The sequence below is a fragment of the Typopeltis vanoorti genome, chromosome 18, assembly GCF_054136105.1.
Source record: "Typopeltis vanoorti isolate ZY-2024b chromosome 18, IOZ_Tvanoo_1.0, whole genome shotgun sequence".
Taxonomy (NCBI): Eukaryota; Metazoa; Arthropoda; class Arachnida; order Uropygi; family Thelyphonidae; genus Typopeltis; species Typopeltis vanoorti.
In genome coordinates, this window is record NC_143566.1 from 109,124,520 (window position 1) to 109,136,217 (window position 11,698).

The following is an 11,698-nucleotide window of genomic DNA, read 5'->3' on the forward strand; positions in this document are numbered from 1 at the left end:
TGTGTGTGTGTGTGTGTGTGTGTGTGTGTGTGTGTGTGTGTGTGTGTGTGTGTGTGTGTGTGGATAGATACACACAGACACACACACACACGCGCGCGTGCGCGCGCATACATGGTGGTTCAAAATTCCACGTACAAAAACTTTGAGGGGAGGTAGAGAACATTAAAATCAACCATATTCACATAGGAAGGCATTACCCGAGACGCCACCGGAAGGTACTAACAGGGACACAAAGATACAGAAATAACACAAGGCAGTAAGTAGTGTAAAAAACTTCATTAGGCGTAACTGAACAGTTCAATAGTAGTTGAATACATAATATGGTTTCACATCAGGCGCTCAAAGTTACGACCATTAGCAGTGATGCATGCCTGACACCGACGACGCATTTTCGAACATTCGAAGATTGCCGTACATGTTCGAAAATACCTGGAGTTTCCCAGATATTAGCAGCGGCGATGGCGATTCTAGCCACGAAGTCCATGTCAGAGGCAACAGGTGTTTCGTACACCATGGCTTTAAGGATCCCCCACAGAAAGAAATCAATGCTCGATAAATCAGGTGAGCGTGGGGGCCATGCGACGGGTCCCCACACCCAATCCATCGAGCCCCAAAGGACCTGTCCAAATACTGATGCACAGAAATGCCAAAATGGGCTGGAGCACCGTCGTGTTGGAACCGGTAGAACTTCTTCCAGAAAGGTCCGATACTTCTGGGAGTCCAGTCGTGGTGTGAACAGGTATGGGCTGACTAAACAGTCTGCGACGATACCTGCCCATATAATAATGGCGAAGCGTTGTTGTGCAGCATGTGATCGCACAGCGTGGGGTTCTCATGGGCCCACACATGAGCATTGTGGTGATTGAAGACCCCTTCTCGGGTAAATGAAGCTTTATCATTGAACAAAACACAAGTTGAAAAATCCGGATCTACAGCGCTTTTCTGCAGAAACAACTGCGCGAATTCCACACATCGAGGATAATCCTCAGCTATCAGTAACTGGACCCATTGCAGATGAAATGGATGTAAGGACTCAGAGTGCAAAACGCGCAATACACTGGATCGAGATACTCCTATAGCAGAGGCAATGGCATGTGTGCTTGTCTCTAGATTATTTTCCATCGCATGCAACACTTCTTCCATAAAGGGATTTCACGTCGATCGTGGCACCCACTATAATGCCTGCGATCCCTGAATGATCCATAGTCACAGAAATTCTGATGCAAATGCGCAAAAATTTGGTGATACGGTACACGTCTGTTTGGGTACCTTTCCGATACATTCGTACAGCGGCTCGTCCATTACCGTCAGCTAACCCGTAAACGAGGTGCATGTCTGCCATCTCAGCGTTCGTAAAACGACGCATGTTCTTTGTGCAACGTCGAAAGCTTGAATGAAGAAGCCCGAATTGCTCACCTGGAGCGCTGGCGAACAGCACCACCTATCACTTTTGGGTGACGTTTCCGATCATGCTTTCCTATGTGAATATGGTTGATTTTGATGTTCCCTACCTTCCCTCAAAATTTGTACATGGAATTTTGAACCACCCTATGTATTTGAGCCCTCATAATCAGGTCTCCCCCTAAACGGATGGAGGAGAAATGGGGGAGGGAAACCCCATGCGAATAAATTCCTTAAAGGAAGTTAGGCCATTAGCCCTAACTTTGGAGACCAGTGGGCAGTGAAGCTCTATCCTAAACCATCACAGAAAGTTGGCTCGACACTATCAGTGGTTTTTATTGGCATACGATAGGAGAGTATAGCAGAGAATTTATTTTTCAATTTCATGTTTATGGTTAGAGACCATGAAACTGTTGCCATTTCATGGTCTCTAACCATAATTTGACACTGTTTATTGTCTGAAATAATGTAAGTTCTATAGTCGATTTTGAGTTTATAAGATGAAAAACCCGAGTTTCCTGGACAAAATGACTCTTCCCCATGCCTACACAGGAACAGGTAGAAGAAAAAAATTGAAAGTCTTTCCAGTTGAGACTAGGATTAAAATGTATAAGTATTTCTTCAGGTTGCCTAGTGTATGGATGCGCACGTCATTTCCATAGATGGATACAAGCCATCCTCAAGGAGTTTGCATTACCAAATTCACTTTTCCTATTTCTGGACATATTTGAGTGTATAAATACGATGGTGGTCTGAAACGTTCTCGGTCTAACAATGAAAAATCGAATTTATAATTTCAAATTATTTTTCTTTTTCAACATAATCTCTCTTAAGACTAATACATTGATTCCAGCGATGTTTCAGCTGTTATCCCTTCCCTGTAGTGGTTTTCAGTAAGATCCGCAAAATACCCCTCTACAGCTGCAATCACCTCTTGATTCGAAGAAAAACGAGGAAGAGTTTTAGTTTTGGGAAGAGATAAAAATCAGAGGGAGCCAAAACTGGAGTGTTCCAACAATTCATAGTGCAGATCCCTTAATTTTCCCATTGCCAAAACACCTTTGTGGGCAGGTGCATTGTCATGATGAAAGATGATTTTTTTCTTCTGCAAAGAGAAAGTCTTGTCTAGTCTGGTTAAAAGATCGTAATAATATTCCCTAGTTATTGTCTTATCCTTTTCAAGATAATTAATAAACAAAATGCCTTAATCGTCCAAAAACACCGATGCCGTGACATTTCCTGATGGAACTGACTTTGTAATTTTTTGGCGCTGAACAACCGGCTTCGGTCCACCGTTTTGACTGCTGTTTGGATTTTGGTGTGTAATGGTGAATCGAAGTCCCATCGATAGTAATAAATCGACGCACAAAATCAGTTTTATTCTTATTAAAACGCTCGAAGCACTGTTCAGAGATTTTCATGCCAGTGCGTTTTTGATCTGCTGTGAGCAAGCGCGGCACCCATCTTTCGCAAAGGTTTGTCATTTGCAATTCTTCATGCAAAATATATCCTACACGTTTTTTTGAAATGCCTATAGTTTCAACACTTTCACGTACTTTGAATGCCATTCATCCAATACCATATCGTGCACTGGATCAGTGATTTCTGGTGTCGTTACACTTTTTTGGACGTCCTTCACGTGGATCATCTTCAAGGCTGGTACGGCCACGTTTAAACTCTGCAGCCCATTTTTTAATTGTCAAAAATGAAGGAAAGGGGGGGCCCATAAACTTTTATTAACTTCGAATGAATTTCGGTGTTGGCATTAAACCTTCTTTTACAAAGAATTTTATAACCGCATGATATTCAGTTTTATCCATTTCAAGGGATATAGACAACATTTTTACTTCAGACTGCTGTATAAAATAAACTACTTCATATAATGATTGTAATTTCACATGGATGGTTATGACAGTTGTACCAACTTCGAAAAAAAATCTTGCCGATATGTTGCCATCTATGGTCGAAGTCGCGAACGTTTCAGACCACCCTCGTATGTGCTGCACAGTAAATAATTTTACACTAAATTGACAATAGTCGAAGAGCGATGCTAGTAACCGCACTTTGCTTTAATGGTAAGTTTCCACTCTGCACCTGTGAAGTGAACCCTCCATAGCGACTCAAAATGACGTTTATTTAAAAAAAAACATGCAATATTTTGTGAGGCAAAGCGCAATCAATGAATATGCCATGCTGACTCACTTATCAGAAATTATACTTAATAATTAAATTGTTTTATACTTGGATGGATGTGTGATCTTAGTCAATGGGCCATCTCAGGTAGAAGAATATGCATCTTGATCGTCTTGGTTCTGTGAGCGCAGAAAGAAATCAAACTGATGAGTGTTACATGCTAGTAGTAAATGACTATGTTGGCCATTATGACTGGCATGCAAGTGAACAAGATGAATCACGTTAACGAATTCGTCTTACCGTATATTTTCATATGCCATTCATTACATGTCGACTGTTGAACCATCTTTTTCGAACGAATGAGTCATTTAAAGATACTGTGTTCTTTAAAAATTTACATAATAAATAAATAAATCATATGATGAATCTGACAACCAGAGTGACCATAATTCCTTTGAAATCAGAAGCCAGTGAACACAAACCCTAAACAACTCAAAATGTAGGAAATGCGAGCAGTCGTGTGGTCTAGTTGAGGCTAAATTCTGAAAATCTTTCCACAGACTTTTGGAGATAACCGAAGCAGGAGTGTCCTGAAGATTATTCAGCATGCATTCCTCTGCAACGTTTCAATTAGCGATTGAAATACTCCCTTTTTTTTTTTGTTATTGTTATTTTCTTTTCATTTTGATGGATTACAATAGAGACGTTTCAGGCTTGGCTTGTTCTGCAGAGCCCTCTGTGCATCCCACTGACGTTCAAATTTCTTTCTTGTGGGTTTTTAGCATCAAGTTAGCAAAGGTTGGTCGATTGGTAGATCCTCTGCTACTAATGACTCGCAAAAAAGTTAAGCAATGTTGAGCACGGTTAGTAGTTGGAAGGGATATTTTTCGATGCTTTTGACAGACTCTCCCTCGATGAGCCTTCGGACTCCCTGGAGGTGTCAATAATAATAATAATAATAATAATAATAAAAGTTCTGATGTATTCGACAAAGAATGTTCTTTCTGGTGTTGGGATAACTGTTACACTTAAGGGTTCCTGGCATATCTTACTGTCCGAGTCTAATGAAGAGGTTTAATGAAAAATCTTTACAAGAGAAAGAGAAGAGAAGAGAAGAGAGAGAGAGAGAGAGAGAGAGAGAGAGAGAGATTCGGGGATGGGAACATTGTCTTGTTGATAGACGAAAAGTTCTTCACCAAACTGTTATCTTAACGTTGGAAGGGCAGAATTGTTTAGAATGTACAGGTAACTCTCGTATAACGCGGATGTTAGATTCCATAGAAATGCCGCGTTATATAAATCGCGTTATGCGAGACTCAGATCACACAGAAAAAGTACGGTTAGGTTCCGAAGATTTTTTTTAAATTATATAAACAATGACATATTGAACAAAAATATAGTTTTATTTAATTCAGGTTATTCATGTAAGTTAAGAAAACATCATTGCACATAATGCATAAATGTTTTAGACAAAATAAAATAAAGCTCATATTTTAATCGTCATCACTGTCTTCAAAAATAACATATCGTAGATGTTCTTTATTTACGAGTGGCCGAACGTCTTCATCACTTGAAATTTCTTGGACATCATTTGTATAATTCTCATTGCATACCTTTAAACCCTTCTGGCATCTGTCGAGATGCATCATATGCAAATTCGACTGGTTTAGTTATCAAGAAGTCAGTATTAAGACCTTGCTTACTACTATGTTGAAATGTTTTATTAAATTCATAATATGGAGCTAAACAAATATCCAATTGTCTCGTGAATTTTCCGGAGTGCGTCACTGAGGGGTCATTATCCAAAAAATAGCTTCCTAAATTTCTTGCCAAGTTCAATCCTTCTGCTAATTTCTTTAAACGGAAACGGATTTATCACAATCAGAATCTTTGGCAGAACTTTCCCCGCCATTTTGTTGGCCGTCATCTATTAATTATACCAGTTCCTTCTCATTTAAATCTGTTTCCTCATCAATTAATTCACTAATTTCATTTCTAACCATATGGCAAAAGCCCTCTCCACCAAAAATATATTCGAGGTTTATTACACGACTTAGCTCGGCATCCACTGCAGGTACGAAATTTTGTTCCAGAACAGCGTCAGGCCATATATTTTTTTCAGTAAGCATTCAGTGTCAGGGGTTGTAATTCCTTAATGGACTGAGAAATAATTTTCACACAATTGAATATTGAAAACTCTTTCCACGCTTGAGGCAATATTAGGTTTGAATTTGATTCCATTTTTTCCTGTGTAGCTCAGTGGATGTGGCGTTTGCACACCACGGCGCTTGGCCGCACGAAGGAAGACTTGGTTTCGAGTCTAGTCGGCGACTAGAGGAAATTTTTCTAAGCCTTTCCTCGACCGGTTCCAGAGTTAGTCGATCTCTGGCACGGGCAAGCGGGTTTTTCCTCCAGAAACTCGGGTTTTTCGTCCCGTAAACTCAAGAAAATCGACCGTAGAACCCACATTATTTCAGACATTAAATATATTGTGTTAGGGTTAGGGACCACGAGATGGCGGCACATTTGAGCCGTCTCTCTTTACTGTGTACCGCTTAATTAGTGATAGCCTTGGGCCATCTATCTCTGATTGGTACCAGTGGAGATTGAACTGCCCACTCAGTCTCCAAAAGTTAGATAGGGCTAAATGGCCTCACGTACTCCCCGTATACGGGAATAAAAAGGCGTTAGCTGATTCCATTTTTTCCAAAATTAATTGTTATGTTCGTCGAATATGATATGACTTAAATGTTGATATTATTCCTCGGTCGAATGGTTGAATAGGTGAACTAGTATTAGGCGCAAAAAAAAAGTCATTTTAATATTCGGATGTCTTAAATTTGTGTGTAAAGTTTTACATCGGGTACAAAACATTTGATTCCTAATTTTCAAACATGCTAGCTGTAACCCATGCCTTTTCGCTGGCCAGCCAATAAACAGGTAGGGTGGACTTGTTGAGTCATTGCATAGGAAAATTTTAATTTTAGCTTCGAGAGAAATGGAGTTTCTTTTCAATGTTTTTTTTTTCTTTCTCCTTTCGTTGCAGTTTTAGTGGCCATAAAAAGAAGAAAAAAAAAGAGTATTTCCCTAGTATAAATTTGCTACTTATAACTACATTCGCGATACGGGCAGACACAAATTTAACGAAGATAAAATTTGATTTTTAAGTCGCGCTGTTAAAAATAAACGAAAAGATAAAGGGTTGCTACAATTTGTAGACTGTGTTATATCGACCGCTTTGTATAAGTACCGCATTATACGAGAGTTGCCTGTAATTATAGGCTTTACCGTTAAGCTTCACCATAATCAGAACTAGAGGATCCAGCCCGAACCATGAAAACTGCTCCCAGACCATATGGCTCCTCCAAACCCCACCGTTGACACAGCACATTCGGGCAAGTAGCGTTCTCCTAGCATCCGCCAGACCCAGACTGGTCCATCGGGCTGCCAGATGATGAGGCATGATTCATCGTTCCAGAGAACGCGTTTCCGTTGCTATTCAATGGCCGTGAGCTTTACACCATTTCACCCGATGTTCGGCATTGCCCTTGCTGATGGTAGGCTTGTGTGTGGCTATGGAAACCCATGTTCTTCAGCGCTCGACGAACCATTTGCTGGCGTTGCTTGTAGAGGCATTTAGAATGGCATATGTGCATAGTGTCTAATTGCATAGATTAACTAATGGCAATATACATGTATTTACTATTACTGTAAAATTCGTCGTCATCATCAATGATTCTAACAGACACTTGAGCGTCCAGGACCTTCCAAGTATCCTTGGATTTCATAATCATAATTCAAGGAAAAGGTGGTTCGACTTATGTCTAAAAGTATTCTTTTGTCTGTATATCGCGTGTGTTCTATTGGCCGGTTTGCCTGGTTGCGGACGGCTCACCTTCAGTTGAAAAGTCCTAATAATTGTTCTTCATGTCCAGGACAGGATTCGAATCCAGGTCTTTTAGCCAAAGGACTGCGTTGTTTTCCGATTGAGCTAAGGAGGCTGTTATTGTCACAAATTGATTAATAGGAAATGTAGCACCTAAATAATATGCAGTTAAATAACTAAATAATAATAAATAAAAAGTCATTTGAGGATTTCTTTATTTTTTTATTGTCAAGTAATCGTAAATATTTAAAAAAAAACAGCTAACGTCTTTTTATTTCCGTATAGGGAGTAGGTGAGGCCGTTTTTAGCTCTATCTAACTTTTTGGAAACTGAGTGGGCAATCTCCATTGGTACCCAATCAGAGATAGCTGGGCCAAGGCTTTTAAGCCTTGGCCCAGCTATCTGTGATTGGGTAAACTGATTAAGCGGCATGCAGTGAAGAGTGACGGCTGAACAAGTGCCGCATCTCGTGGTCCCTAACCCTAACACTCGTATTTAATGTCTGAAATAATTTGGGGTTCTACGGTCGATTTTCTTGCATTTACGGGACAAAAAACCCGAGTTTTCGGGGGAAAAAAACCCCGCTTGCCCGTGCCAGAGATCGACTAACTCGGGAACCGGTCGAAAAAAGGCTTAGAAAAATTTCCTCTAGTCGCCGACTAGACTCAAAATCAAGTCTTCCTTCGTGGGACCAGGCGCCGTGGTGTGCAAACGCCACATCCACTTAAAATTAATTACTATTGTAATTAATTTTAATGATTATATTATATATGTACCAATACGAATTCCTATTGCTACAGTTTATATTCACCTAGTCTTTGATAACTTTCATGGTGCACTTTAATCGTGCTTCAGTAGTCAGGTATAATCTCTCTAGCAATATGTTGGAACCCTTTAGGATGAAAACCGGATTTTTAACAAAGAACATTTTTATACAATATTATCACAGACAGAATTAGGGACACAATGCAATGACAGATGTTTGCCATATTCTCTTTAAAAAACGTTTGTAGAAATGAACTCAAATACCAGCAATAAGAATGAATGGATAACAACTGCCTAATGATTTCCAAAAGTTGGGACAGAATGTTTCGCCTTTAGGAAAGATAAAGGCGTTTGTGAATTTATTTGTTTGTTTATTGCTGTTTGAATTTCCAAAATGACTCTACGCTTTTGGTAATTAAGAAAAAAAAAATCTCTAATACCTTTTATTCTTCCAAGGGGAGTGGACATATTTGCTTCATCGTTTATGAATCTGGTAACTGGTGGGCAACTGGACTTCATCCTTAGTCATCACCAACAGCTGAGTTATCAGTGAAACTAATGGCATCAGGGCGTGAATAGAGTAGACATTTGCTGTGATCTTGCTTTCCTCCACTCTAATTTGTATTATCTGGTAGAATTAGCTCCACAGATCGATTTTTTTTATAAGTTGCAAGTTTAAAACCGGTGTTTCTGAGGAAACCAATTTGTTTACATCAAAAATTAAATAACTCGCGAACGATCTGAAAAAGTTCGACTGGTCGGCGATGGAAACTGAACCCGCAACTGTCTTTCATTTGGAGGTGGAGTTTAATGTAATCAGAAACCTTTCCATAAGGCTATACAAACAGTGCAGTTTTGTTTTATAAAACAATATCATTAAAGCATTATTTGTAAAATAACAATTTTTTTTGCAACAATGGCCAAGCAACAAACAACTTTTAAACCACTACCAATAAGTTGCTGTGGGTGAAGGGCAGAGATGGCTGAGCTACCAGAAGGTAGGCAAGATTTATGTGAAAAAATTCGCTCAGCCATCACCGCTCTTCTGAATCCTCAAAACAGTGAACAGACTCAAAATCATGTGAGACAAAATATCCGGGTCATTCTGGATTTATATTACAGATGGAAAGAGAAGAACAAAACAGACTTTAATGACAGAAAAAGTTCAGATAAATGGACCTTTGGATGGACTGTGGCTTATTCTATAGCTAAAGTATGTTTTTGGAAAAACATTGAAGATCCGAGACTTATAGTTGAAGTAATAGTATGTATGAAGGAAATTGATGGTTGCTCAAGACTCGTATTGCAGGAAAATGTCTATCCTAAAGAAATAACTGGATCTTGGAGGTGGCCTGGAAATGATGTTCCGAATAATAATACAGTGCGAGGGTCTCCGTTAGTCTATTTTCTACAAGTGGCAAAACAAGAAAGGCTGGTGTTTGATAACAGTAAGCGGTTTGTTGATTTTATATGCGACAGTGGTCATGTGTTTCATCCAGTGTGGAATAATCATCCTAACCTGTTTCTCCTAGTCCTAAGATACGGTGCTAAAGTAGTGTCACGTGATCTACGTAACTGGACAAACAACAGTGCACTTCATACTTCGAATTTTATCTTGTTCTGCTTTCAGAAACTGATGTGGAACACACCAGATGGTATTTCTGAAACGGATGAAAGTCTCATCCGAAACTTTCCAGATAAAATCAAGTCTCTTCAGTATATTCTCAGAGTTGTTCCCCAGTTATCATTTAGGTCACTACAACGTGTTATTGTGCATGAGTTGCTGAATTTGGGACACCTCAATATAGGCTTGATGAGTTTCTCTGCCCGACAGTTCCTCGATGCAACTCTGCCTTGGTTTCCCTTGTTAAAACAACGTTATCTGAACCCATCAGAACTCACCCATCTCTGTCGGTGCAAATTCAGAGATTATCTGAATGAAAGCTGGCAACTTCCAGATGCAATTGAAAGACTTAATGTCCCACTAAATCTTCGCAATTATCTGGATCTTCAGTCCGACGTCGTCGAATAGTGATCGGCTTATGAATGAGTAGTTCATTTAATTTTTAACAGCTTGATGTCATGTGTTTTGTCTTGAAATTTAATAATAGATGAATAAAAGGATTGAATCAACTGCTGCATTTTAATGGTAGGCAGATTTTATTTCTACATGATTAGTTCACATTTTCGCCTTGAGCTAAATCGAGACTAACCCTACACACATTTCTTTCTTCCTTATTTGTAACATTTTGAAAATTGGGTGACAGACGATCTCTATTTACCTTCGTCAGTGCCAGTAGAAAATTGCAAGAGAATACTGCAGATAGATGCTGCCATATCATGTTCCTAATACTAACTAATATTAATGTGCGACTACAGTAAATTTTTCTGAAAACTCGAGTTTCTTCTCAGGACAAAAGATCAACTAACTGCTCCTTAATTCCGAGAACAGTGGTATAGAAGAGAAATCTTAATATTAGCTTTTTTTTCATGTAGCTTCAGTAGTGATTATAATTTGAAACCCAGCACAAATCGAAGTTTTTTTTTAAGTGATTTCCACCCACCATAAAAGGTTAAAAAATCTGCTAACATCTTTTAACTCTATAGGAAGTAGGAAAGTTTAGACCTATCTATCTTTGAAAACCGTGGGAAAGGTGCAATCTCCACAATAGCCAAACAGAGATATCTGGTACACCACTATCACTAATTTTAAACGGCAGCCGATGGGATGTGTCGCCATCTTGTGGACTCTTACCCTAATACAATATATTATTCATCTGAAATTGTGTGGGTTCTATGGCCGATTTTCTTGATTTTATGGGACCAAAAATCTGAGTTTCCTGGAGAAAAAATTTAAATTTGCTTGCTAATGCCCGAGATCGACAAAATCTAGGGATCCAAATTAGAAAAAGTTTCTCTAGTCAGCAACTAGATTCAAACTGTTGAAAACGGCTTTCTTTGGGTGGCCTAATGCTATGGACGCAGATGCCACTTCTTTAGGCCTTCCATCATTGAAAACCTATAATACATTAGTACCGTAAGTTGGCTAAGGGGTGTTTATGATATTTATTATTTTTCCAAATAATTTTATTCATTTTTTAGATAATCCAGAAACTCTAGTCCAGAGACTAAACATGAAATTCTTCCAGCATTCTCTCCAGCATAAAAAAAAAATTTAAAAAAAAAGATTGACAGATGCGATTGCAGATTTACTGCTCTAGAAATAAGTGACTGTTATTGTACTTACAACATATTAGGAAGTCAATGTTAGTTGAATAAGTCCTCGTGGCCATAGCTTGGGGAGGATTAAGCCGGCTGGGGACCTCTGACGGTAAAATTTACAGTGCTCCTAAACATTTCTACATTTGGATAAGTTGACATTTCTCTTGCAGCCTGGTATACTTTGTGGTGGTATTGAATTTGTATTTATCTTCTTTTAAAAATAGTAGAAGTCCAGTCCATTATTAAAATGTCTAATATCTATATCGTTCTTATAGTCTCTTTTAAATTTTC